Source organism: Monodon monoceros, unplaced genomic scaffold (genome assembly GCF_005190385.1).
Source record: "Monodon monoceros isolate NGI ecotype Baffin Bay Population unplaced genomic scaffold, NGI_Narwhal_1 Super_Scaffold_11, whole genome shotgun sequence".
Classification (NCBI taxonomy): domain Eukaryota; kingdom Metazoa; phylum Chordata; class Mammalia; order Artiodactyla; family Monodontidae; genus Monodon; species Monodon monoceros.
The window spans coordinates 111368484-111394284 of record NW_021703767.1 but is presented as its reverse complement, the minus strand read 5'-3'; positions in this window follow the sequence as shown (position 1 = coordinate 111394284).

The following is a 25801-nucleotide window of genomic DNA, read 5'->3' as shown; positions in this document are numbered from 1 at the left end:
AACCTAAGTCTTCTGAATCCTTGATGTCCTTAAGTAGATAATGGCAGGAATCTCAGTTAAAGGAGGCCGCTGTGGATATTAGTTTCCTATATCAGTCACAGGGCAAAAATATTAAGGAAAATTGGGCAAGTGTATGTGCATGTCTGTGTGTGCGTGTGTGTGTGTGTGTGTGTGTGTGTGTGGTATGTACCTTTGTGTACATGCATTGTGGCTGTGCTGTGTAGATTATGTAATTTGACACAATAATTACTCTTATTATCATAAAGTCCATTTTATCACGCTGTGCTCAAACCTCAGCATTGTTACCATTATAGAGATGACTTCTGATGAAACTAGGACTAACTTCTCCCCAATTCCAAACGCAGGGCTCCAAAACATTGCTCTGAAAACAGTACTGGAGAAAAAGAAGCAGGACATTAGCTTTACAACTAAGAGCCACTCTTTTGTGTTAAGGTCAATATAACTCAGGAAGAGTTTAAAAATTGAACTGACAATTTTTGGTACTAAAGATTTCTGAAAAATCAGCAATGTGTCTTGAAAATTTCCATATAACTCGTCTTGGAGTAAGAGCTCTGACTAGAAGGTGTATTAAGGGCTATTATAATTCTAATGCTTTAAAGTAGATAACTATTCTTGATCAATGTTTGTTAACACCTTTGAGTGTTAGATCCTATGAACGGGATGTGAACTTTGGATGCAAGCTTTATTTTTGGGCTGTACTCTAAAATACCTATGATTTTACTATCATTTTATGTTACATTTGGAGGAGTATCAAAATGTTCTTTTTTTATGCTGTACTCTATACAATTTAGGAGCTTACTATTTATTATTGAGTTACATTATGTTTAGAGACAGGTGCACTAGGGCTAATATAAGACCTCGCTAATTTGAACACTGTGTTTCCTTATTAGTGTACTGTAAAATACATATGTGTATATAATTATTTACAACTTATACAATAGTATATGAATAATATTACACATATATGCATATATACCCATATATACATTTATGCACATGTATGCATGCACACGTGTACGCACATATAATATGTTCGAGAAACACTATGCTTTCTTGAAGATTCACAATGCCTATCGCCATATTAAAGGGTCTGCAAAATTGTACCATAAGTTTTCATGCATTGGTGAAGTTCTCAGATCTTGGAATCTGATTTTGAAAAAATAACTATTAATATCTTGCAGAGCTACTATTCCCCAGAATCTAGTTTGAAAAATACTATTGAAGATGCTTGCTTCAAAGCTTTGGTGCTGAAATAAGACTGTTTGCGTACAAACCCAAATTTATAGCTTACTTATCACTTAATCCTGTGTGGCTCAGTTTCCTTATACAAAAAAAGGATATTAAAAGTATCTATCTCATAGATGTGTGTGAAAGTTTAAATTATAAACTTCATTCCAATGAGTATCTAGCACAGAGTAAATAATAAATATTAGCTATATTGGCTAAGATTTGATAAAATGATAAAATTGTGAGAAAAATTTTCTTGTTAAAAACAGTGGGTGATCAGTGCAAGCAAACCTTGAGACAACTCAGAGTGAAAGGATACATCATGTTTAACATTCAAAAGAAGGGACATGCATAATTTTCATTCACTTGACTCCCTTTACATCCAAAGTGAAATCACAACATATCCCAATGTGGTGGCTTTCCCAGTTTCAAGAGGAAAGATACAAAAGGACTTATTTACAAATCAGAAATAGACCCACAGACATAGAAAACAAATTTATGATTACCAAAGGGGAAAGGCGGAGGGAGGGATAAATTAGGAGTTTGGGATTAACATATACACACTACTGTATACAAAATAGATAATCAACAAGGACCTTCTGAACATCACAGGGAACTATAATCAATATTTTATAATAACCTATAAGGGAAAATAATCTGAAAAAGTATATACATATATATATTCTTTTTCAGATTAATCACTGTGCTATACACCTGAAACTAACATGACATTGTAATCAACTATGCTTCAATTAAAAAAATAGAACCTGGTCAACTGCCAGGCCAGATGATGCAGACAAGGAGAGAGGTGGAGTCAAGCATTGATGTTAGTTGGATGAGATGGCCTTATGGGTACCAAGCCATCAGGAAACTCCCAGACTTTATGTGCAAACATCTGCAGGCAGGGCTTGCGTCACCAAATTCAATGAAACGAGCCCATCGTTAGTACTCAATAAAGTTACTGAATCCCAAAATCTTACTGGAATGTCTACATTTTGAAAGTCTGCTAATAAATAATAAAGCCACATTTAACCAAGAAAAAAAAAGAGGGTCTCTACTAGTCTACTGAGACAAGTAGAGATTTCTCTGTTAAATGGAACCAAAAAATCTATCACTTTAACTGGAAATAATAACTGACTCCCAAAGCAGTAACAAAATAGAATGTTATAGTTTGAAATGTCTGCTTCATTTAAACTTAGGTAAGGTGTTTTCAAAGTATCCATTTTTTAATCTTAAAACACTGTATTATGTTTCTCTCAAAATTAATCCTACCATAAAATGTGGAGATGTGGAGAGTGAATCTAGTGGTAGAGGATGCCTTTCACTCAACTCTTTTAACTTTACTTGACGTTGGTAATATCCACGAAATAATCACTTGAACACTTGAAGCCACAACTTAGGAAATGGCACTGATTCACACAGAGGCAAATTTTGACATTCCTCTTTCAAAAATAGAAAGCCAAAAATTTCAGAGAAGTTTGCTGCATTCTTACCTAATAACAGCCCTCAAACATGGACAATAGAGCTCCATTTGCCAGAAAACATTTCAAATGAAATTATTCCCTATGAATCAGGTTGTCTTAAAGGCAGACAATTTTAGATTTGCACTGAATTCCCCAACTTTCAAGCTTTGTGAATATGAGTTAGTTATTTAGCCACTCAGTGACTTGTCTTACCAGTAAAAGGAAATTATGCTGCCTACTGTATGACACTGTAGAGGTGAGAAATCAATGGGATCATACATGTAAAGCAGAGGGCCTAGCAAAGTGTAGGTATCATCCCTTTCTACCCATCAGCTGGCAACATGAAATGAAATATTTATAAACTGAAGCACATTACAAAACATTCTTTTACAAAACAGAAATAGACCCACAGACATAGAAAACAAACTTATGGTTACCAAAGGGGAAAGGGGAGGGAGAGATAAATTAGGAGTTTGGGATTAACATATACACACTACTATATATAAATAAAATAGATAACCAACAAGGACCTACTGTATGGCACAGGGAACTATACTCAATATTTTGTAACAACCTATAAGGGAAAAATCTGAAAAATTATATATATATATATATATATATATATATATATATATATATCACTGAATCACTGTGCTGTATACCTGAAAGTAACAACATTGTAAATCAACTATACTCAAAGAAAAACAAACATATTCTTTAAAAATCATTTCATGGCATCTTTTCATATTCTAGATCCTGTGGGGCTTATTTCTACTAATGATTGGATTTAGCCTGTACTTGCTCTGTCATTGATCTTTTTATGTCCATGCAATGCTGGCTGACAAAAGAATATTTTTACAAAGATCATTTTTCAGCCAGTTGTCTGTACTTCAGAACTCAAATGACTACTGAAACCATCTTAAATGAAACTGCTCTTTGCCCAAATTTTATACACACTGTGATATAAAATACCATGCAAATCTTCTCTCTGTAATCTAGGATCACTGTATGTTTTTGTGAATACCTACTTAGTCTTGTTTATAGACCACTAGGGACGAGTGATATCATGGAATCAGGCTGCAACCTCTTTCTATACCCTTGTGTGAAGAGTGATAGGCTACCCATAATACGATGGTTTTAAAACAACCATAATCTACAGCAAGAAACTCATTTTACTTTTCAGACTATTACACACACATACACACACACACACATACATACGTACACATATGTCCATGCACATAACTGTAAACAAAAATTTCACAACATAATACTTTCTCTTATAAAGTCTGAGAGATTCTATTGCAATTCTACTCTATTTTATTCCATTTGGTATTTTGATGCTGATTATGGAACACAAAATTAATTTCACATATTCCCAGAGAATTAGAGACCTTAAAAGCACATGAAATATTGAAATGGAGCAGGACCCTATGGTCCTTGTCTCCCATGCCCTCTGCCTGCCTTTTGTCTGTGGAAAAACTTTAGCCAAAGAATAAGTTTAATCAGAGAAGTGAGAAAATGCAGAAGCAAAGGAAAACAGTCCAACAAGACTAAATAATAACTAAGTTTAGTCATTACGCACAGTCAAGGACCTTTAGTTCCTCTTCATGGGCTATAGATAATATTCTGAGCCATATCCTGTGAGCTGTGTGGTAGATATTGAAATCCCCACCAGGTGGAAGAAGTTAACTACATGATGACCAGATTGTAACCATGACATAAGCTGCCACGATTCTGAGAATTGGCCTCAAGGAAATGGGAACAAACTGACCTTGGAACTGAAGATTAACTGTACTTAAGACAATCAAGGTGACGCTGGTCAGACCACCACATGACCAATATCAAGATGACTGTCGGAGCTGGCTGTGCTGTTTCTGCATGTAGCCCCCTCCCTTCACCTATAAAAGCTCTTGCTCGCTGGTTGTCGGCGGCGGGGCGGGGGGGGAGTCAGCCGTTGGGCAGGAGTCTGCCCTCCCATCCTCCCAACCCCCCAGTTGCTGGCATCCAAAATAAAGCAAACTTTCCTTTCCACCAACCTTGCCTCTTTAATGGCTTTTGAGGGGCGAGCAGCCGGACCCCACTTTCCGTTACAATATCGTATCATTCTCTCCTTCCCCCCACAAATTTTTCTATTCTTGTTGTATAAAATCTTCTACACGTGGTTAACTTTGGCATTGGTCTTGCCAGTAAAATGCCTAAATCAGGTTGCAGAAACAAAAATCAGATAACTAAGGAGAGGGTTCTCTAAATGAGAAATGCTAGGCATCAAGGCCAAATTCATGATGCTGCCTTCTAACTTTATTCATGATTAGCACCATGATGGCCACCAGACATCTCCCACCCACATTACACCAATTATAAATTTGTTTTTACAATGAACGGTCATTTCATAAACATAATGCACGAAAGATATATTTCCCATGCTGTTCTCCACAGACAGCTGGGGAGGAAAAGTCTGATTCTTTATACAAAGTCTCCTTGTTGTCAGTACATATGGTCTGTAGTTTCCAGACAGGGTGTCACCCCAGAAGTTGGCAAAAAGGTACAGAAAAATGTCAGCTTTTGCTACTGATGTTAAATGAAGTTCACTGCTTAGAGCAGTCCAGCCTCTAGCTACATTTGTATGTGGGCTTACTGATGATGGGGCAATATCTTTCCAATTTCAAGGGAGCAAATGTAACTTTAATGCAAGAAAAAACTAGATGTAAAGCAGAAGGCAATAGAGAAAAATAATGACTGAAAAAGTATTACTGCTTTGAGCAGAACTCCAGGCTCAATATAAGTAGCACGATGACTTTCAGCTCTGTTTCTTCAGGGGAACGGGGAAGAATGGCCTACACCTTAGCCTGATAACATTTCCCATTAAAATAATCTAATTCTCTTTGTTCTGAATTTAGCCTTCTGATGGAACGATTTCCATTGTCGATGGTTTCTAATAGACATTCCTGGTGGAAAGAGAGTACAGTGAACATTCCAACTCCTCGTCAGTTCTTTATCAGTATAAGTTAATGCAATAGAATCTTGGCTACTAAATGAAGGCCACAGATGTTTAAAGAGGCTAAGAAACTTTAAGAGCATTTCAATTCCTTTCTTTTACAGATATGGAAATTAAGAACCAGAGGGTGATATGACTTTCCAAAGCTGCAGATTACAAGTTTATCTGCGTTGAGATAGTCTCCCACACCAGATTACTCAAGAGTAAATGGAAATAATTCACAATCTTCCCACATTTTTTTTTTCAGTTTCACTGGGGGAAAAAATGCCATTTCTGAACATGCAAATCTGAGACTTTTCCCCATCAAAACACCATCAAAGGATAGCCAGTAGTCACACTTTGAGTGACGAGAATTTTGTTCTGAGGTCAGAGAAATCTGAATCTAAACCCAGCTGTGTGACATCAGGAAATTTGTATGATTTACCTAAACTTCAGTTTTCTTATCTTTAAAATGGGAATATTAATGCTACATTAATATTACATTAATATTAATGTAATACTACATAATGTTAATACTATATTAACCTACATGGTTAGTATAGCATTATAGTAAATATACAACAGATACTCAATAAATGTTAGTTATTATTAAAATATTATTTCATTCTCTCATGCCTGAACTCCCTATCATGTAAGTCAGAGACTCAACTTCTATTCTTATTTTGGAGTCCAGGTTTTGGACCTGGGTAGGACTAATTTGTTTACTGTAGCAATTGTCAAAATGTGGCCTCCAATCACCTGGGAGCTTGATAGAAATGCACGTTCACAGGCTCAATCCCCAAACACCTGAATCAGACACTCCAGGGATGGAGTTCAGAAATCTGTGTTTTAAAAAGCCCTCCAAGGGATTCTGATGCATACTAAAGTTTGAGAGGCACTGGCTTCCTAGATTCAGATAGGGTGGAGGTAAAGATGGGTAAAGGGTTGTGGGCTCAGATCAAGGAATCCTGCTTGAAGGCAACGTCTTATCCGAGAAGACTGGACAGGCATCAAAAACCAGTTGAGAGGCAAAACATCAGGTACAGGTGGTGCATCAAAGAGAAATAAACGCCTTATGTCAGGAGCTGTTCCATCTCTAGGGCACCTCAACACAGAACGAAGATAGCTGGGGAAGGCAATGTTTTAGGTTCTGAGCCTATCAACTGCACTGATATACATTAAATCTACTAATTCTGTTAAAGTCTAGCTTACCTCAAACAGATTCTACATAGAACAGCTATTTTGGGTAAATCATAGATCCTGTCACTGAAGGTTTTAGAGATAGGATTTTATGATTTAAAAATCGAATCCTTAGTAATTTCCTTCTATAGTCTCATGATTTTAACAATTATCCTTAGAAAAGGACTTTGAATCGCTTGGCTCAGTTACAGGGACAGAAATACTGTACTTTGGCCTGATTCAGCCCCTGTTTATTGGCCAAAGGTATAGCAATTACAACAATTAGCAGTGGCTTAGTACTTCAAAAATTCTCACAGGGCCATAACTAAGACTCTCAAAGGTACATAAAATTATGTACCCTGACTATATCCATTGGTAGAGGGACAATTCTCGTTACTCTGTAGACACCAGGCATTAGTTATATTTATATTTTGTACATATGTGCACAGGTACATAGGCTATGAATTAAAGGAAATAATCCATCTTCATTCTAGAGAAGCTCCCCTGTTTAGGGACATAAAATCTACAACCTCTTGCAGGTGGAATTTAGTTCCAACTCCTTTATCCAAAGGCTCAAGTCCTGGCCAGCCAGCTGTTTCTCCCATTGCTTTCCAGCATAGTCTCTGGATCTAGGCCCCTGAGGCTCCATACAATTTCCCATGGTCCCTCATCCCATTTCAAAGTTGAATTTCTGTATTTTTTTTTCCACATAGAGCATTTTTTTTTTTTTGGCTGCACCCCACGGCATGTGGGATCTTAGTTCCCCAACCAGGGATCAAACCCGTGCCCCCTGCAGTGGAAGCACAGAGTCTTAACCACTGCACCGCCAGGGAAGTCCCCCACATAGAGCATTTTCTACCCCCACCAAGCTATGTCCTTGATTTCCTTCAATTCATTCCCTCGTCCAATCAATAAATATTCATTGTGTGCACGATTAGTATCAGACACTTATAAGTGACAGAGGGCTGAAGAGGTCTTGTTTCTGCACTCGTCTTGGCTCACAGCCTAGTGATGGGAGTCAGACAGGGTGACAGCTATTTCCTATATGGTGTGATAAGTTATAATAAGTTCCTAGAGGACAGACATCATAGACATCATTCACAACCCCTACCGCACCTGTGCTGCCCACATAGCTAGAATGTAAATTGCAGTAATATGGAGTTGAACTGCTTTTCGAGAATGGTACTATCCCATCTGAATTCGTCCTTTGGGAGGAATCGCAAAGAAAGTGGAATATCTAAGGAAGGAATATCTTTTCTGAGAAACTTTGCAATTACTTGGACTAAATACAAAGGGCATAGAAAAAGAATGAGGAAGCATTTGTGGGCTGACTCAGGAGAACCTCAAATAAGAGGTTCTCGGGCAGAAACGGGAATTCCCAGAAGGCATGGCAGAGGACAGTCAACTCAGGCTTTCTGGTTTGGAGTCCCTGGCATTCAACACAACCACTCCTGCCCCTGCCCCGTTCCCTTGAGAAAAACCTACTCCTGACTTCACCCTCCCTTACCGCATGACAGAGGATCTTTGAACTCCCAATTGCTTCTACCATTGCTGGAAATACTTAGTGTCTCTCAGCACAAATGCAGCTTAACGTTTTGTGGCTTTATTGGCCACACTGTTGTCTAGATGGTAAGAAAATATATTTTGCACAGTAGTTATTGTTACGTTAGAGGTTCTTACTTTCTGTGACCATGAAAATGAGTACTGAGATTCCCAGAGCTTAAAAATCAACAACCCAAAGCACATCTAATTGAAAAGGAAATAAATTCTCTCTTGCATGCCCTTTGTCATGGGATCAGATTTATTTTCCCTGTGAATCTTCAGATAAAAGAATTATTCAAGGGCATGCTGTGAGGATATGCTTGAGTCTGCTGTAACTACTGATAGAATATACAAAGTAGTCAAAGAAAATGATGGTGGCATTCAGACTATGGATTGTGCTAATGCAGATTTGTAGATTGTTTAGGTCACGTGAAAGTTTGTGGACTTGGAAATTTTTATTTGGCAAACAATCGGCAGAGCTGATATATATATATATATATATATATATATATATATATATATATAACTGCAGTTTTGAGAAAAACTGGACAGTGGTTTTCAGCTTAAGTGAAGATAGTGAAGATATCGCTTTACTCAGGAAGTGCAGCCCTTGTGAAAAAGCAAAGTAGGTGATGATCTGTGTGATGTGGTTGGAAGATGAGGCAACCGACATCTCTGAGATTTTCTTCTGCTAACAGCATGTGCCTTAAATTCCACTGTTGGAGATGGAACTCTCAATTTGAATATCTCTGCTGAGAGGGCATAGCCAACTGACCAGAGTCAGTTTAAGCATAATTTGTTACTGGCCATTTACAGTTTCTGTGGAAGGAAAAATCCACCCTTGAACTATTGTAGGAAAAGAAGAAAAGACATTAATTACATGCTTTCCATGTATAAACCACCGTACATTTATCTCCCTTAATCTTTACCAGAAATATGAACTGTACAGGGTTGCAGGGCTTGCTGCCACTAACCTACAGAATGCTTTTGTACAAATGGGAAAAGACTCCTGGAAACCTGGAAAGATAATGTCATAAGGCACATGGCTTAGTGAGGGGAGTGCAGGCTGGCTTTTAGTATCAACTCACACTTTTGTCCGGTACACAAGTTTTACCTCTGCTCACGATGCTCTAGAAGTAGGTATTATCACAATGAGAAAATGGAGGCTCGGGGGCTAAGTATCCTTCACAAGGGCAGATAGTTAGAGTGGGTCAATCAAGATTTGAACCTTGGTCTATTGGATTTCAAACTTGGAATTTGTTTTTTCATCTTTAAAATTGGAATAAAATTATATTTATCTCATAGGATTGTCATGGGAGGTTACAGAAGATGATTTATATAAAGTATTTCACATAGTACCTAGTACACTATATCATATTAAACTATACTACCTTCTGTAGATATTTAGACTGACAAGGTTAACAGCTGGTTCTGGAACCTTTCCTCTAGTTTTGGAAACACCTCAGGATTTGATACTTGGTCAATCCTCCCTGCAAGACTAACTCAAGGACTTGCTTAAGAGTTTATCTATACCATATCCAAGATAAATGAAAATCTACCCAATGACTATGTTCTGAATCAAGCACTTATATTACCACATCATTGAGATGGTGTGATGAGTGACCTGAGGTGATGAGAATCAGGCTACTTATTTGCACCTGAATGAGGGAGAAGGGTCATAGTTCACTATCTAGGAATGGGGAAGGAGCCATTCAGCTGTTGTCTTCCCTGAGTTGAAGCGGTCCTTTTGTACTCAGTCTGCCTCTCGTGACCACACATATGCCCCAGATGTAAAATGACTGGAGTGTCAGATGCTACGACTGGGAATCATGAGACCTCCCATGTGCTGTTACTGTGCAGGTCTTGTTGTTTCCTATCTTGTCTTAAAGTCAAATATACTTAGGGCTGAGTGAAGCCCACTTTGCCTTTAGGGTTTGATTGTCATCTAAACCCAAGACTACAGTTTCTAGTAAAGCAATGGAAATGCTGCATTAGATTACTGGGCAGAGTAGAGGACAAAAGGCAGTAATCAAAAGAGAACATCTCTGAGGAGAGAGATAGATCCTCAGATAAATTAAGAAATACTCTGTTCAAGAAAATGGATCCATGCAGGTGAGAGGGAATCCTAACAAGGAAGCCCTTGGTGCCCTCTGCTTTGCCATAAGCAAAAGACATTTGCCCAGCAGCTCCAGTAAGAGAGCCACACTTGTATGTTAGCTGGATCACAACTGCCAACTTCAGTCTTTGTATTGTAACATGTTAGAGCAGGGTAGAGATATAAAGCAATAGTTATTATCTGCTTACTCTGTGCCCGAAGTTGTCTTTGGTACAATCTCTTGTAATTATCAAAAAAACCAAAACCAGAGGAGTGGTATTTTTTTCATTTTATAGGTGAGGGCACTGAAGCTCAATGGCAATAAATGAATTGCTCAAAGGAGGTCAGGGGAAATGGTGGAGTTAGTGCTGAAGCCTAGGTTGACTGATGCCAAAGTTCTTGCCTTTCTTACTCCACCAGGCTACTTCTAAAATATTAATGATATTCATTTTCACTGGTGATATGTTTTATCCAAAAATCTATAACCATTTATAGATGACTTTTATTGAGTGCTTACTATGTGCTAGGCATTGTGCTTTTAAAAACATTGTCTCATTTTATGCTCACAATACATCTGGCAGGTAGACCCCACTATCTCTTTTCACAGACGAGGAAACTGACTGAGAGAAATTAATTAAACTGCCCCAAATCACACACTATGTAGTCACACAGCTACACAGTGGTGGAGTCGTATGTGAAAACATCTAGAACTCCTGCTGCAAATGGATTATGAATTCCTCTAGGTAGGAACCAGATCACGATATGTGAAAATCTCCTTAAGATGTTCAAGATAGTGGGCATCAATGAAGGTCATTGAATGGACTGTGACAGAATCTGGCTTTCCCAGGGAGTTAAAGTCTGAAAATCGGACTGGTCCATTAGTTATAATAGAAAAAGACTGGAAACAACCCAGATGCTCATCAATAGAGGATGGATGGAATAAACTAGGTATGCCCAAATAGTGGAATACTATGCCAAGCTTAAGGAAGTTAGGAATATCTCTCTATATTTTTATGGAGCTATTGCCAAAATATATTGTTAGTTGAAAATTTTTTAAAAACCCAGCAAGTTGTAGAAGCGTGTGGATATTATGTTACATTTTGTGCAATGAATGTATATATGTATATGATTTAATGTATAGATGTTTAAAGTAAAAACTAATAAGTATGTTACCTGTGAGGGAGAGAGGAAACAGGGTAGGGGCAGGGATGGAAACTAAACTTCTCTAAAACTGAATACGCTTTATTTTGTGGTTTTGATTTTGAAATCATACTTATATTTCACACAATTTAAAAAAGTAAAATCAAAAGCAATCCCTAAAAATAATGGTTATCAAAACTAGAAACAAGTGAACCAAACTATATATCAAGTAGGCTTCAATGACATGGGGAAGATTCACTTCAAGTGGCTTTAAACCATAGTATCTTGACTGTACATTCTAATGATAAGAAAGAAAACCACAAAGAAATTTTTAAATGCATTCAGTAGGTTTATTATTACTAGAAATATTGTTATTGTTATTTTGAAACTATTAAATATATTGAAATAAAGCAAATAATGAATTCTATTAATGTTCTCATGAGCCAAGATATTTTCAGAGGAAAAGATATATAAATATAAAACCAAGGAATTTAAGTAAAAATACTGGAATTTTTTATTTGAATTGGTGAAAATATCAGCGTGAACTTCGGAATGATGTTTATTTTTCTAAAAAATAGATATTTTCTCACTTGTTCCACTAAAAAATCCTAGAAGCCTTGAACACCTGGCAACAATGAACATTCCTGGTGCCCAGACTGTGGTTTACACATATGTATTTCCCATTAAAAGGAAGTAAGACTCCTTGGAGAACTGCTGATTCCAGGTCTGGAGGAGGAAATATACAAGATGAATTCTGAGCATTACTGTTGTGCCTGAAAGCAAAGAAACTATCAAAGAAAACTGGGTGGTGTCAAAAGAACACAGAAGCAAACTTGAAGGAGCTCCCATTGGTCAGCATCAGGAGAACCCAGGTACCAAAAAGCCAAAATAATAGTAATAATAATTGCTAAGAACTGAACATGTTAAATAAAATATTTAAAAGTCAATGAATTTATGATGATATTAAAAAATAAAAGCCCAATGGTCACTCTTGGAGTTTGCTGGAATACTGACTCATTACTCGGAAAATTGAGAAGCAAAGAAAGACTTAAGCATGTATCCTGCCTTTCCTGTAAGGACTAAATTTTAAGGCATCCAGATAGTTGATGAAGAAGCTTTTCTTAATAGAAGAAGAAAATATAAGCTTTAAAAAGAATCTCGTTTTGAAATTCTTAGGGAAGTAATAGATTTAGGCAATGATGATTAACTGTAATAACCTTTACATGAAAAGCTGGTATGTGTGGGGATGGGGTTACACTAGATGGATGAAACTGACAGCATGCAAACCCAGTGATCAGTCTGAGCATTACTCAGAGCGTGACATCCAGACACTATGGTTTTCTATAGTCAGAAGTATACAGCACCAAGAAAATAAGTTTTGAATCATTAACTATGAACTTACAGGAAATATGGGAGATTAAGAAGCATGTTGAGGAGTTCATGAAGATAGAATCAGCCAAATCCAGAATGTGAGAGTCCTAAGAAAAAATGACCAGTTTTCTTTTTTCTTTTTGTTTTGAATTTATTTTTTTATACAGCAGGTTCTTATTAGTCATCAATTTTGTACACATCAGTGTACACATGTCAGTCCCAATCGCCCAATTCATCACACCACGACCCCCACCCCCCACTGCTTTCCCCCCTTCGTGTCCATATGCTTGTTCTCCACATCTGTCTCTCTATTTCTGCCCTGCAAACTGGTTCATCTGTACCATTTTTCTAGGTTCCACATATATGTGTTAATATACGATATTTGTTTTTCTCTTTCTGACTTACTTCACTCTGTATGACAGTCTCTAGATTCATCCACATCTCTGTGGAACAAATTCATCCAATTTCGTTCCTTTTCATGGCTGAGTAATATTCCATTGCATATATGTACCACATCTTCTTTATGCATTCATCCGTCCATGGGCATTTAGGTTGCTTCCATGACCTGGCTATTGTAAATAGCGCAGCAATGAACATTGGGGTGCATGTGTCTTTAGAATTATGGTTTTCTCTGGGTATATGCCCAGTAGTGGGATTGCTAGGTCAGATGGTAATTCTATTTTTAGTCTTTTAAGGAACCTCCATACTGTTCTCCATAATGGCTGTATCAATTTACATTCCCACCAACAGTGCAAGAGGGTTCCCTTTTCTCCACACCCTCTCCAGCATTTGTTGTTTATAGATTTTCTGATGATGCCCATTCTAACTGGTGTGAGGTGATACCTCATTGTAGTTTTGATTTGCATTTCTTTAATAATTACTGATGTTGAGCAACTTTTCATGTGCCTCTTGTCCATCTGTATGTCCTCTTTGGAAAAATGTCTATTTAGGTCTTCTGCCCATTTTTGGATTGGGTTGTTTGTTTTCTTAATATTGAGCTGCATGAGCTGTTTATATGTTTTGGAGATTAATCCTTTGTAACTTGCTTCAATTGCAAATATTTTCTCCCATACTGAGGGTTTTCTTTTCGTCTTGTTTGTAGTCTCCTTTGCTTTGCAAAAGCTTTTAAGTTTCATTAGGTCCCATTTGTTTATTTTTGTTTTTATTTCCATTACTGTAGGAGGTGGATCAAAAAAGATCTTGCTGTGATTTATGTCAAAGAGTGTTCTTCCTATTATTTCCTCTAAGAGTTTTATAGTGCCTGGTCTTACATTTAGGTCTCTAATCCATTTTGAGTTTATTTTTGCATATCGTGTTAGGGAGTTTTCTAATTTCATTCTTTTATATGTTGCTGCCCAGCTTCACTTATTGAAGAGACTGTCTTTTCTCCATTTTATATCCTTGCCTCCTTTGTCATAGATTAGGTGACCAGAGGTGTGTGAGTTTATCTCTGGGATTTCTATCCTGTTCCATTGATCTATATTTCTGCTTTTGTGCCAGTACCATAGTCTTCATTACTGTAGCTTTGTAGTATAGTCTGAAGTCAGGAAGTCTGATTCCTCCAGCTCAATTTTTTTCCCTCAAGACTGCTTTGGCTATGCGGGGTCTTTTGTGTCTCCATACAAATTTTAAGATTCTTTGTTCTAGTTCTATAAAAAATGCCATTGGTAATTTCATGGGGATTGCATTGAATCTGTACATTGCTTTGTGTAGTATAGTCATTTTCACAATATTGATTCTTCCAATCCAAGAATATTGAATATCTCTCCATCTGTTGGTATCATCTTTAATTTCTTTTAACAGTATTTTATAGTTTTCAGCATGCAGTTCTTTTGTCTCCCTAGGTAGGTTTATCTCTAGGTATTTTATTCTTTTTGTTGCAATGGTAAATGGGAATGTTTCCTTAATTTCTCTTTCAGATTTTTCATCATTAGTGTATAGGAATGCAAGAGATGTCTGTGCATTAATTTTGCATCCTGCAACTTTACCAAATTCATTGATTAGCTCTAGTAGTTTTCTGGTGGCATCTTTAGGATTTTCTGTGTATAGTATCATGTCATGTGCAAACAGTGACAGTTTTACTTCTTCTTTTCCAATTTGTATTCCTTTTATGTCTTTTTCTTCTCTGATTGCCATGGCTAGGACTTCCAAAACTATGTTGAATAATAGCGGTGAGAGTGGACATCCTTCTCTTGTTCCTGATCATAGAGGAAAGCTTTCAGTTTTTCACCATTGAGAATGATGTTTGGTGTGGTTTTGTCATATATGGTCTTTATTATGTTGAGATAGGTTCCCTCTATGCCCACTTTCTGGAGAGTTTTTATCAAAAATAGGTGTTGACTTTTGTCAAAAGCTTTTTCTGCATCTATTGAGATGACCATATGGTTTTTCTTGTTCAATTTGTTAATTTGGTGTACCACATTGATTGATTTCGGTATATTGAAAAATCCTTGCATCCCTGGGATGAATCCCAGTTGATCATGGTGTATGCTCCTTTTAGTGTGTTGTTGGATTCTGTTTGCTAGTATTTTGTTGAGGATTTTTGCATCTATATTGATCAGTGATATTGGGCTGTAATTTTCTTTTTTTGTAGTATCTTTGTCTGGTTTTGGTATCAGGGTGATGGTGGCCTCATAGAATGAGTTTGGGAGTGTCCCTTCCTCTGCAATTTGTTTTTCTATATCTTCCTGGTTCAGTCTTGAGAGGTTATACCTTTCTAAGAACTTGTCCATTTCTTCCAGGTTGTCGGTTTTATTGGCATAGAGCTGCTTGTAGTAATCTCTTATAATCCTTTGTATTTCTGCAGTGCCAGTTGTGATTTTTCCTTTTTCGTTTCTTATTTTATTGATTTGAGTCCTCTCCGTCTTTTTCTTGATGAGTCTGGCTAATGGTTTATCAATTTTGTTTATCTTCTCAAAGAACCAGGTTTTAGTTTAATTGATCTTTTCTACTGTTTTCTTTGTTTCTATTTCATTTATGTCTGTTCTGATCTTTATGATTTCTTTCCTTCTGCTAACTTTGGGTTTTGTTTGTTCCTCTTTATCTAGTTCCTTTAGGTGTAAGGTTAGATTGCTTATTTGAGATTTTTCTTGTTTCTTGAGGTAGGCTTGTGTAGCTATAAACTTCCCTCTTGGAACTGCTTTTGCTGCATCCCATAGGTTTTGAATCATCGTGTTTTCATTGTCATTTGTCACTAGGTATTTTTTGATTTCCTCTTTGGTTTCTTCAGTGATCTCTTGGTTATTTATTAACGTACTGTTTAGCTTCCATGTGTTTGTGCTTTTTATGTTTTTTTCCCCTGTAATTGATTTCTAATCTCATAGTGTTGTAGTCAGAAAAGATGCTTGATATGATTTCAGTTTTCTTAAATTTACTGAGGCCTGATTTGTGACCCCAGATGTGATCTATCCTGGAGAATGTTCTGTGCACACTTGAGAAGAAAGTGTAATCTTCTGTTTTTGGATGGAATGTCCTACAAATATCAGTTAAAAGTGTCTGGTCTATTGTGTCATTTAAAGCTTGTGTTTCCTTATTAATTTTCTGTTTGGATGATCTGTCCATTGGTGTAAGTGAGGTGTTGAAGTCCCCCACTATTATTGTGTTACTGTCAATTTCCTCTTTAGAGATGTTAGCAGTTGCCTTATGTATTGAGGTGCTCCTATGTTGGGTGCATATATATTTATAATTGTTATATCTTCTCAGACTGATCCCTTGATCATTATGTAGTGTCCTTCCTTGTCTCTTGTGACATTCTTTATTTTAAAGTCTATTTTATCTGATATGAGTATTGCTCCTCCAGCTTTCTTTTGATTTCCATTTGCATGGAATATCTTTTTCCATCCCCTCACTTTCAGTCTGAATGTGTCCGTAGGTCTGAAGTGGGTCTCTTGTAGACAGCATATATATGAGTCTTGTTTTTGTATCCATCAGCAAGCCTGTGTCTTTTGGTTGGAACATTTAATCCATTCACGTTTAAGGTAATTATCAATATGTATATTCTTATTACCATTTTCTTAATTGTTTTGGGTTTGTTTCTGTAGGTCCTTTTCTTCTCTTGTATTTCCCACTTAGAGAAGTTCCTTTAGCATTTGTTGTAGAGCTGGTTTGGTGGTGCTGAATTCTCTTAGCTTTTGCTTGTCTGTAAAGCTTTTGATTTCTCCAATGAATCTGAATGAGATCCCTGCCGGGTAGAGTAATCTTGGTTGTAGGTTCTTCCCTTTCATCACTTTAAGTATATCATGCCACTCCCTTCTGGTTTGTAGAGTTTCTGCTGAGAAATCAGCTGTTAACCTTATGAGTTCCCTTGTATGTTATTTGTTGTTTTTCCCTTGCTGCTTTCAGTAATTTCTCTTTGTCTTCAAATTTTGCCAATTTGATCACTATATGTCTTGGCGTGTTTCTCCTTGGGTTTATCCTGTATGGGACTCTCTGCACTTCCTGGACTTGGGTGGCTATTTCCTTTCCCATGTCAGGGAAGTTTTCGACTATAATCTCTTCAAATATTTTCTCAGGTTCTTTCTCTCTCTCTTCTTCTGGGACCCCTATAATGTGAATGTTGTTGCATTTAATGTTGTCCCAGAGGTCTCTTAGGCTGACTTCATTTCTTTTCATTCTTTTTTCTTTATTCTGTTCCACAGCAGTGAATTCCACCATTCTGTCTTCCAGGTCACTTATCCATTCCTTTGCCTCAGTTATTCTGCTATTGATTCTTTCTAGTTTATTTTTCATTTCAGTTATTGTGTTGTTCATCTCTGTTTGTTTGTTCTTTAATTCTTCTAGATCTTTCATTTCTTGCATCTTCTCGATCTTTGCCTCCATTCTTTTTCCGAGGTCCAGGATCATCTTCACTATCGTTATTCTAAATTCTTTTCCTGGAAGGTTGCCTATCTCCACTTCATTTAGCTGTTTTTGGGGGGTTTTATCTTGTTTCTTCATCTGGTACATAGACCTCTACCTTTTCATCTGGTCTATATTTCTGTGAATGTGGTTTTTTCCCACAGGCTGCAGAATTGTAGTTCTTCTTGCTTCTGCTGTCTTCCCTCTGGTGGATAAGGCTATCTAAGAGGCTTGTGCAAGTTTCATGATGGGAGGGACTGGTGGTGGGTAGAGCTGGCTGTTGCTTTGGTGGGCCAAGCTCAGTAAAACTTTAATCCACTTGTCTGCTGATGGGTGGGGCTGGGTTCTCTCCCTGTTGGTTGTTTGGCCTGAGGTGACCCAACACTGGAGCCTACCCAGGCTCTTTTTGGGGCTAATGGCAGACTCTGGGAGGGCTCACGCCAAGGAGTACTTCCCAGAAGTTCTACTGCCAGTGTCCTTGTCCTCATGGTGACACACAGCCACCCCCTGCCTCTGCAGGAGATCCTCCAACACTAGCAGGTAAGTCTGGTTCAGTCTCCTATGGGGTCACTACTCCTCCCCCTGGGTGCCAATGAGCTCACTACTTTGTGTGTGCCCTCCAAGAGTAGAGTCTCTGTTCCCCCGGTCCTGTTGAAGTCCTGCAATGAAATCCCACTAGATTTCAAAGTCTGATTCTCTAGGAATTCCTCCTCCTGTTGCCAGACCCCCAGATTGGGAAGCCTGACGTGGGGCTCAGAACCTTCACTCCAGTGGGTGGACTTCTGTGGTATAAGTGTTCTCCAGTTTGTGAGTCACCCACCCAGCAGTTATGGGATTTGATTTTATCGTGATTGCGCCTCTCCTGCTATCTCATTGTGGCCTCTCCTTTGTCTTTGGATGTGGGGTATCTTTTCTAGTGAGTTCCAGTGTCTTACTGTTGATGATTGTTCAGCAGTTGGTTGTGATTCTGGTGTTCTTGTAAGAGGGAGTCAGAGCACGTCCCTCTACTCCACCTTCTTGAACCAATCTCTCTTGACCTATTTTCTTCAACATAGAAAGTGGTGGGGTGGTGGGTGGAGGGGGAAGGGGGTGTGTTATAGATTAAAAGAAAGTTGAGACATACAAATGAAAAGCAATATTTGGTTCTTGTTTGTTTTCTGATTCAAACAAACCAATTATAAAAATGCATATTTTAGGCATCAGAGAAAACTGGACATTATTTATAAATCTGGTTAGATATGATAATAGTGCTATAGTTATGCTAACAAATAAGGATTGCCTATAAGAGATACACACTGAAGCATCTGTAGGTAAAATGAGGTGCTACCTGGGATTTAAAATTCTCTGAAGAAATAAAAATTTTGTAGGTACAGGGAAAGATGAAACAAGAATAACAGAATGTGAATAGTTGTACATTTGGCAAAGAGGCATATGAATTCACTGAATCTCATCTATGCAGTGTATGGAACGGTCTGAAATAAATCAGTGCCTTTAGACCATTAAAATGAAGGTATCTTTCTACAATGTTTTTGTTAATAGGAGAAATAAATATAAGCTCTTACAGGAATTGTGCTGTGTTGTGTATGTGTGACTGTAGGAATGTTAAACTGCCTTTGACTGCACATCTACAATCACCATCAGCAAAGGTGTATAATGTCCTTTTCTATTCTACTGTCACATATTCATTCATTGGACAGATCAATTTGAGTACCTACTGTGTCACTATCCTTGGCTCTGCAGATGAAGAAGTGGACTTGAGAGACCATGTCCTTGCCTCTGTGGACATTAAACCAATAAATAAATCCAATTATTTCAAATAAAGGATAACCAGAAGGGGAAGTGGGGAGGGATTGAGCAGTATTAGGATGGTGAGGAAAGGCCACTCTTGGGAAACTAAATTTGAACGGAGTACAGAATGACGTGGAAGCAGCCAAGTGAATAGATGGGGGAGAGGGTTCCAGCACAGGGCACAGCAAGTACAGAGGCTTTGGAAAGAAACCTAGCTTAAGATAGCCAAGAGCAAAAAAAAAGAAACCAAGAAAGAAAGAAAGAAAGAAAGAAAGCCAGCATGCCAGAAGCAAACTGAACTGCGAGATTAGGAGTTTAGTGGTACCACATGAGGTTGAGGAGAAAATAATGTCCCTGTGGGTAGGATAACCAAGGGTCTTGGTTTGCTGGTATGGTCTCAGTTTGTGACTGCTGTCCCGTTCTGATGACTAATGAGACTGTGGCTCCTTTCAACTCACAAGTGTCCCAGAGTGGAGTCGAAGTGATATGGCCATTCTATGTAAACCCTGGATTCTATTTCAAGTGCAAGGGGAAACCACAGGGTGACTTTAAAGCAGAGAAAGTCAAGATTAACCTTTGGAAAGAGCACTGTAAGTGTTTATGCAAATAATCAAATGGTTTCCCCCTGTTTATAATACTAATACCGATAACGGATATCCTTAATTTCCTGGGCCAGCAGAGGTGATTTCCCTGGTCTTCACCTCAACTTTTTTCACATGACCACATAACCACACAAGTCACCAAATAAACATGGACTAGGTGCAAATATACATCTATCTACTATATTCTGCCTCAAAGACAATGGAAAAAATGCAGAGATATGTAAAATTTTGTAAACTTCTTTTTTCTAAATGTTTCTCCTTATCCCCTTATATCTGTAGAATTAAATGAATTGCCCATTCATCTTCAGGAAACATATCAAGTGTACTTTTCAGACAGTGTGATAGCACAGTGCTAGAAGCATTCAATTAGTAGGAAGGTGTTCCAAATTTTAGCTATTTGACTGGAATCGTTTGTCCAAATCTGTTAGGTCTCAGTTTTATGAACTACAAAATGGGAGTGGAGTGGTTCTTTTCAGTTCTGCTACTTTCAAGATAGGACTATCCATAAGGACTTGAATATCAGAGCCAGAATAATGAGGGGGGAGAAAGCAGTGGAAGTAAGGGATGGGAGAGAAGGAGAACGAGGATGGGGAGGGAAGGAGAGAGGCAGAGGAGGAGAAGGTAGGAGAGGAGAGACGGGAAGCGGGGGAAGAGGTGAGGGAACGGGAAAAGACGGGGAGAGGGAGGGGAATGGGGGGAAGAAGAAAAGGAGGAGAAGCGATGGAGGGGAGGAGAGGAAAAGGGAGCTCAGAGAAGGGGAGGGAATGAAAGAGGGGAGAGGAGAGGAGGGCAGAGGAGAATAAGGGAGAATATGGGAGAGGAGAGAGGAAAAGAAGAGCTGGGAAAGGGCTAACATTGTGACTCAGGGTTTTTAGTTGCAAGCAACAGGTATTAATTTGGTTTATTGAGGCAGAAATAGAATTTATCCCCAAGTGGACTTGAAGGCTTTTGCTAGGAAGAGACTCTACTATCCACTGCCCAACATCAAGCCAAGCAGAACTGGTCTCATGTCGACACCGATGCCACCATTTCTAGGCACAGACAAGGAGGCAGTACCACTGATACTCACCATGCAGGACCCTGACTGCAGGGCTTGCCACCCTAGCCTAATGAATATGTCTTTGCAGCCCCCAAGTCAGTAGCTGATTGGCGCATGCCTACGCCCTGGCTTCAACGAACACCAAAGATGTCATCTTTCAAGTTCCTTTGTGAAAGGAGGTCTCTGCCTCCCACACACACTCATCAGGAGGATTCTCTACACATGAGAAAGAGATTCCATGCTGGACATAGGAAAAAAAGTGACAGGCTCATTATAAGAATAGATTATACATAGAGTGATACACTAGCTTTGTGGCAAAAACGTGCTGCTATAAAAATAGTAAGAAAGATAATAATCTAGAGTTAGGTGGATAAAGCCACATGCTTCCTAGTTCTGATATTTTCAGGAGATCCTTTAGCCTGGTGTCGGGGAGGAAGGACAGAGGCCTCTCCTCTGGCAGGTCCCTTCCTCTTCTCTATAGTGAGACCAAGGAGGCCAAAGAGGAGCTCTTTAGCCAAAGACAGACTTAAAAATAGCAAGGCTGGAGTCTCAAATCTGGGGTAGGGGGGAGCACCATGGTTCTCTGATGCAGCTGAACTTCAAGCTTCTTGCCCTCAGAGAGAAACAGGAAGCACACTTCCTTATCAGTCGAAGCAGAATGAATCCTTTTAGCCTGGCCCCATTCTGGAGGGAGAGGAGAGTGAACTTCGCTCTGCCCAAATATGCCTGTGGAGGTCATTTGAGCTCTCATTGAATCGTTTACAGCAACACAGCTGGGAGACCCAGATCTCACTTCCTTGATAGTCAACAGTCTGCAGTTCATTTTTGCCAAGCCAAAAGGTGACTTATAGAGGGAAGAATAACCATAGCAGCAACGACATTTGCAAAGGAGCACGACCAGAGTGACTCTCTGACATTTGGGCTTGGCAATTTTCTCACTGTAACCCTGAAGCTGAGAATAATTTCTCTCTACCTAAAAGTCAATTTCTTTTGAGGTAATTTATAATCATGGAAACCACACAGATCCCTGAGGTCAGGGAGCCACAGTGAGACCACATCCTTTGTTTTCACTTCTCCACTCCAAGTATCTTAAGCTGCTTGTTGTGCCTGGTTCCAAAATGTACAAATCATTCCCAGCGGTCAGGTTGTGTAACAATGTTTCAACTGGCACGATGCCTGCTCCATCAGTACAAATGGCTTAAATATTTTCTGACTAACCAAATGACTGACCTACGTGCTTGCCATGAAACCACGTCTATGTGGCAGAGGAAGACTTGCAGACGGGTTGTGTTGGAGACTAACTTAAAGGTTGAGTTCTGAAGGAGCTGGTTCTCTCCCTTTGACACCCGGGAGCAGCTTCACTCAAGAGAGATACCAGCATCTGCGTATCAACTGGTAAGTGCTGTATTGTTGCACCTGCCCTCACTTCCTCTCTAACGACAGATTGGGCAGCAAGTGCCCCTGGATTAGCCTTTTTCCACCTCTAGCCCAGATGTTCTCACTCAGACACGCATGTGGGCCCCTCCTTCCACACAGAGTTAAGCGTGGCCTCCAGATAACCCTTCGGAAATCTCTGGACCTGTACATAAAACAATGGCTGAGAACCAGGCCTATCTGCCAGATTCATATGTAAAGAGTATCTTTAAGATTTATCAAAAGTCTGGTATTTACAGAATTGATGTCAAATGACAGCAGTTTTAAAAAAGGTGTAACATGATGTGGTTTATTTCTATGTTATCTTTGGTTTGTTTTCCCCAAGATCAGCTTTTACAATTAAAGGAACTTGGAGATTAATCCTTAAAGAAAATTGGAAATAGGTCATTGATAGAGAAAGAGTTCAGATTTGAATTGTCCGGACTGACACTGTGGATTGAAAGCTTGAAACTTTGGGATTGTTTCATAGGAGAGGCATTGAGCTAAATTTAAGGACAGTGAAAACTTTGAATTTTTTCTATCTTTTCTGTTTTTTGTTAGTTATGGTTCCTGATTTGGAGTTTCAAAAAATTGCTACTCATTTGGAAATACCTACCTTGTCAACTCCAGGGAAGTCTTTTGTTTTTTTGTTTTTTTTTTACATCTTTACTGGAGTATAACTGTTTTACAATGGTGTGTTAGTTTCTGCTTTATAACAAAGTGAATCAGTTACACATATACATATGTTCCCATATCTCTTCCCTCTTGCGACTCCCACCCTCCCACCCTCCCCACCCCACCCCTCCAGGCGGTCACAAAGAACCGAACTGATCTCCCTGTGCTATGCGGCTACTTCCCACTAGCCATCTGCCTTACGTTTGGTAGTGTATATATGTCCATGTCTCTCTCGCTTTGTCACAGCTTACCCTTCCCCCTCCCCATATCCTCAAGTCCATTCTCTAGTAGGTCTGTGTCTTTATTCCTGTCTTACCCCTAGGTTCTTCATGACATTTTTTTCCCTTAAATTCCATATATATGTTAGCATACGGTATTTGTCTTTCTCTTTCTGACTTACCCCACTCTGTATGATAGACTCAAGGTCCATCCACCTCATTACAAATAGCTCAATTTCGTTTCCTTTTATCGCTGAGTAATATTCCATTGTATATATGTGCCACATCTTCTTTATCCATTCATCCGATGATGGACACTTAGGTTGTTTCCATCTCCGGGCTATTGTAAATACAGCTGCAAAGAAAATTTTGGTACATGACTCTTTTTGAATTATGGTTTTCTCAGGGTATATGCCCAGTAGTGGGATTGCTGGCTCATATGGTAGTTCTATTTGTAGTTTTTTAAGGAACCTCCATACTGTTCTCCACAGTGGCTGTATCAATTCACATTCCCACCAACAGTGCAAGAGGGTTCCCTTTTCTCCACACCCTCTCCAGCATTTATTGTTTCTAGATTTTTTGATGATGGCCATTCTGACTGGTGTGAGATGATATCTCATTGTAGTTTTGATTTGCATTTCTCTAATGATTAAGGATGTTGAGCATTCTTTCATGTGTTTGTTGGCAGTCTGTATATCTTCTTTGGAGAAATGACTATTTAGGTCTTCTGCCCATTTTTGGGTAGGGTTCTTTGTTTTTTTGTTATTGAGCTGCATGAGCTGCTTATAAATTTTGGAGATTAATCCTTTGTCAGTTGCTTCATTTGAAAATATTTTCTCCCATTCTGCGGGTTGTCTTTTGGTCTTGTTTATGGTTTCCTTGGCTGTGCAAAAACTTTGAAGTTTCATTAGGTCCCATTTGTTTATTTTTGTTTTTATTTCCATTTCTCTAGGAGGTGGGTCAAAAAAGATCTTTCTGTGCTTTATGTCATAGAGTGTTCTGCCTATGTTTTCCTCTAAGAGTTTGATAGTGTCTGGCCTTACATTTAGGTCTTTAATCCATTTTGAGCTTATTTTTGTGTATGGTGTTAGGAAGTGATCTAATCTCATATTTTACATGTACCTGTCCAGTTTTCCCAGCACCACTTATTGAACAGGCTGTCCTTTCTCCACTGTACATTCCTGCCTCCTTTATCAAAGATAAGGTGACCATATGTGCGTGGGTTTATCTCTGAGCTTTCTATCCTGTTCCATTGATCTATCTTTCTGTTTTTGTGCCAGTACCATACTGTTTTGATTACTGTAGCTTTGTAGTATAGTCTGAAGTCAGGAAGCCTGATTCCTCCAGATCCGTTTTCCTTTCTCAAGATTGCTTTGAGTATTTGGGGTCTTTTGTGTTTCCATACAAATTGTGAATTTTTTTGTTCTAGTTCTGTGAAAAATGCCAGTGGTAGTTTGATAGGGATTGCATTGAATCTGTAGATTGCTTTGGGTAGTAGAGTCATTTTCACAATGTTGATTCTTCCCATCCAAAAACATGGTATATCTCTCCATCTATTTGTATCATCTTTAATTTCTTTCATCAGTGTCTTATAATTTTCTGCATACAGGTCTTTTGTCTCCTTAGGTAGGTTTATTCCTAGATATTTTATTCTTTTTGTTGCAATGGTAAATGGGAGTGTTTTCTTGATTTCACTTTCAGATTTTTTCATCATTAGTGTATAGGAATGCCAGAGATTTCTGTGCGTTAATTTTGTATCCTGCTACTTGACCAAATTCATTAATTAGCTCTAGTGGTTTTCTGGTAGCATCTTTAGGATTCTCTATGTATAGTATCATGTCATCTGCAAATAGTGACAGCTTTACTTATTCTTTTCCGATTTGGATTACTTTTATTTCCTTTTCTTCTCTGATTGCTGTGGCTAAAACTTCCAAAACTATGTTGAGTAAGAGTGGTGAGAGTGGGCAACCTTGTCTTGTTCCTGATCTTAGTGGAAATGCTTTCAGTTTTTCACCATTGAGGAGGATGTTGGCTGTGGGTTTGTCATATATGGCCTTTATTATGTTGAGGAGTGTTCCCTCTATGCCTACTTTCTGCAGGGTTTTTATCATAAATGGGTGTTGAATTTTGTCGAAAGCTTTCTCTGCATCTATTGAGATGATCATATGGTTTTTCTCCTTCAGTTTGTTAATATGGTGTATCACGTTGATTGATT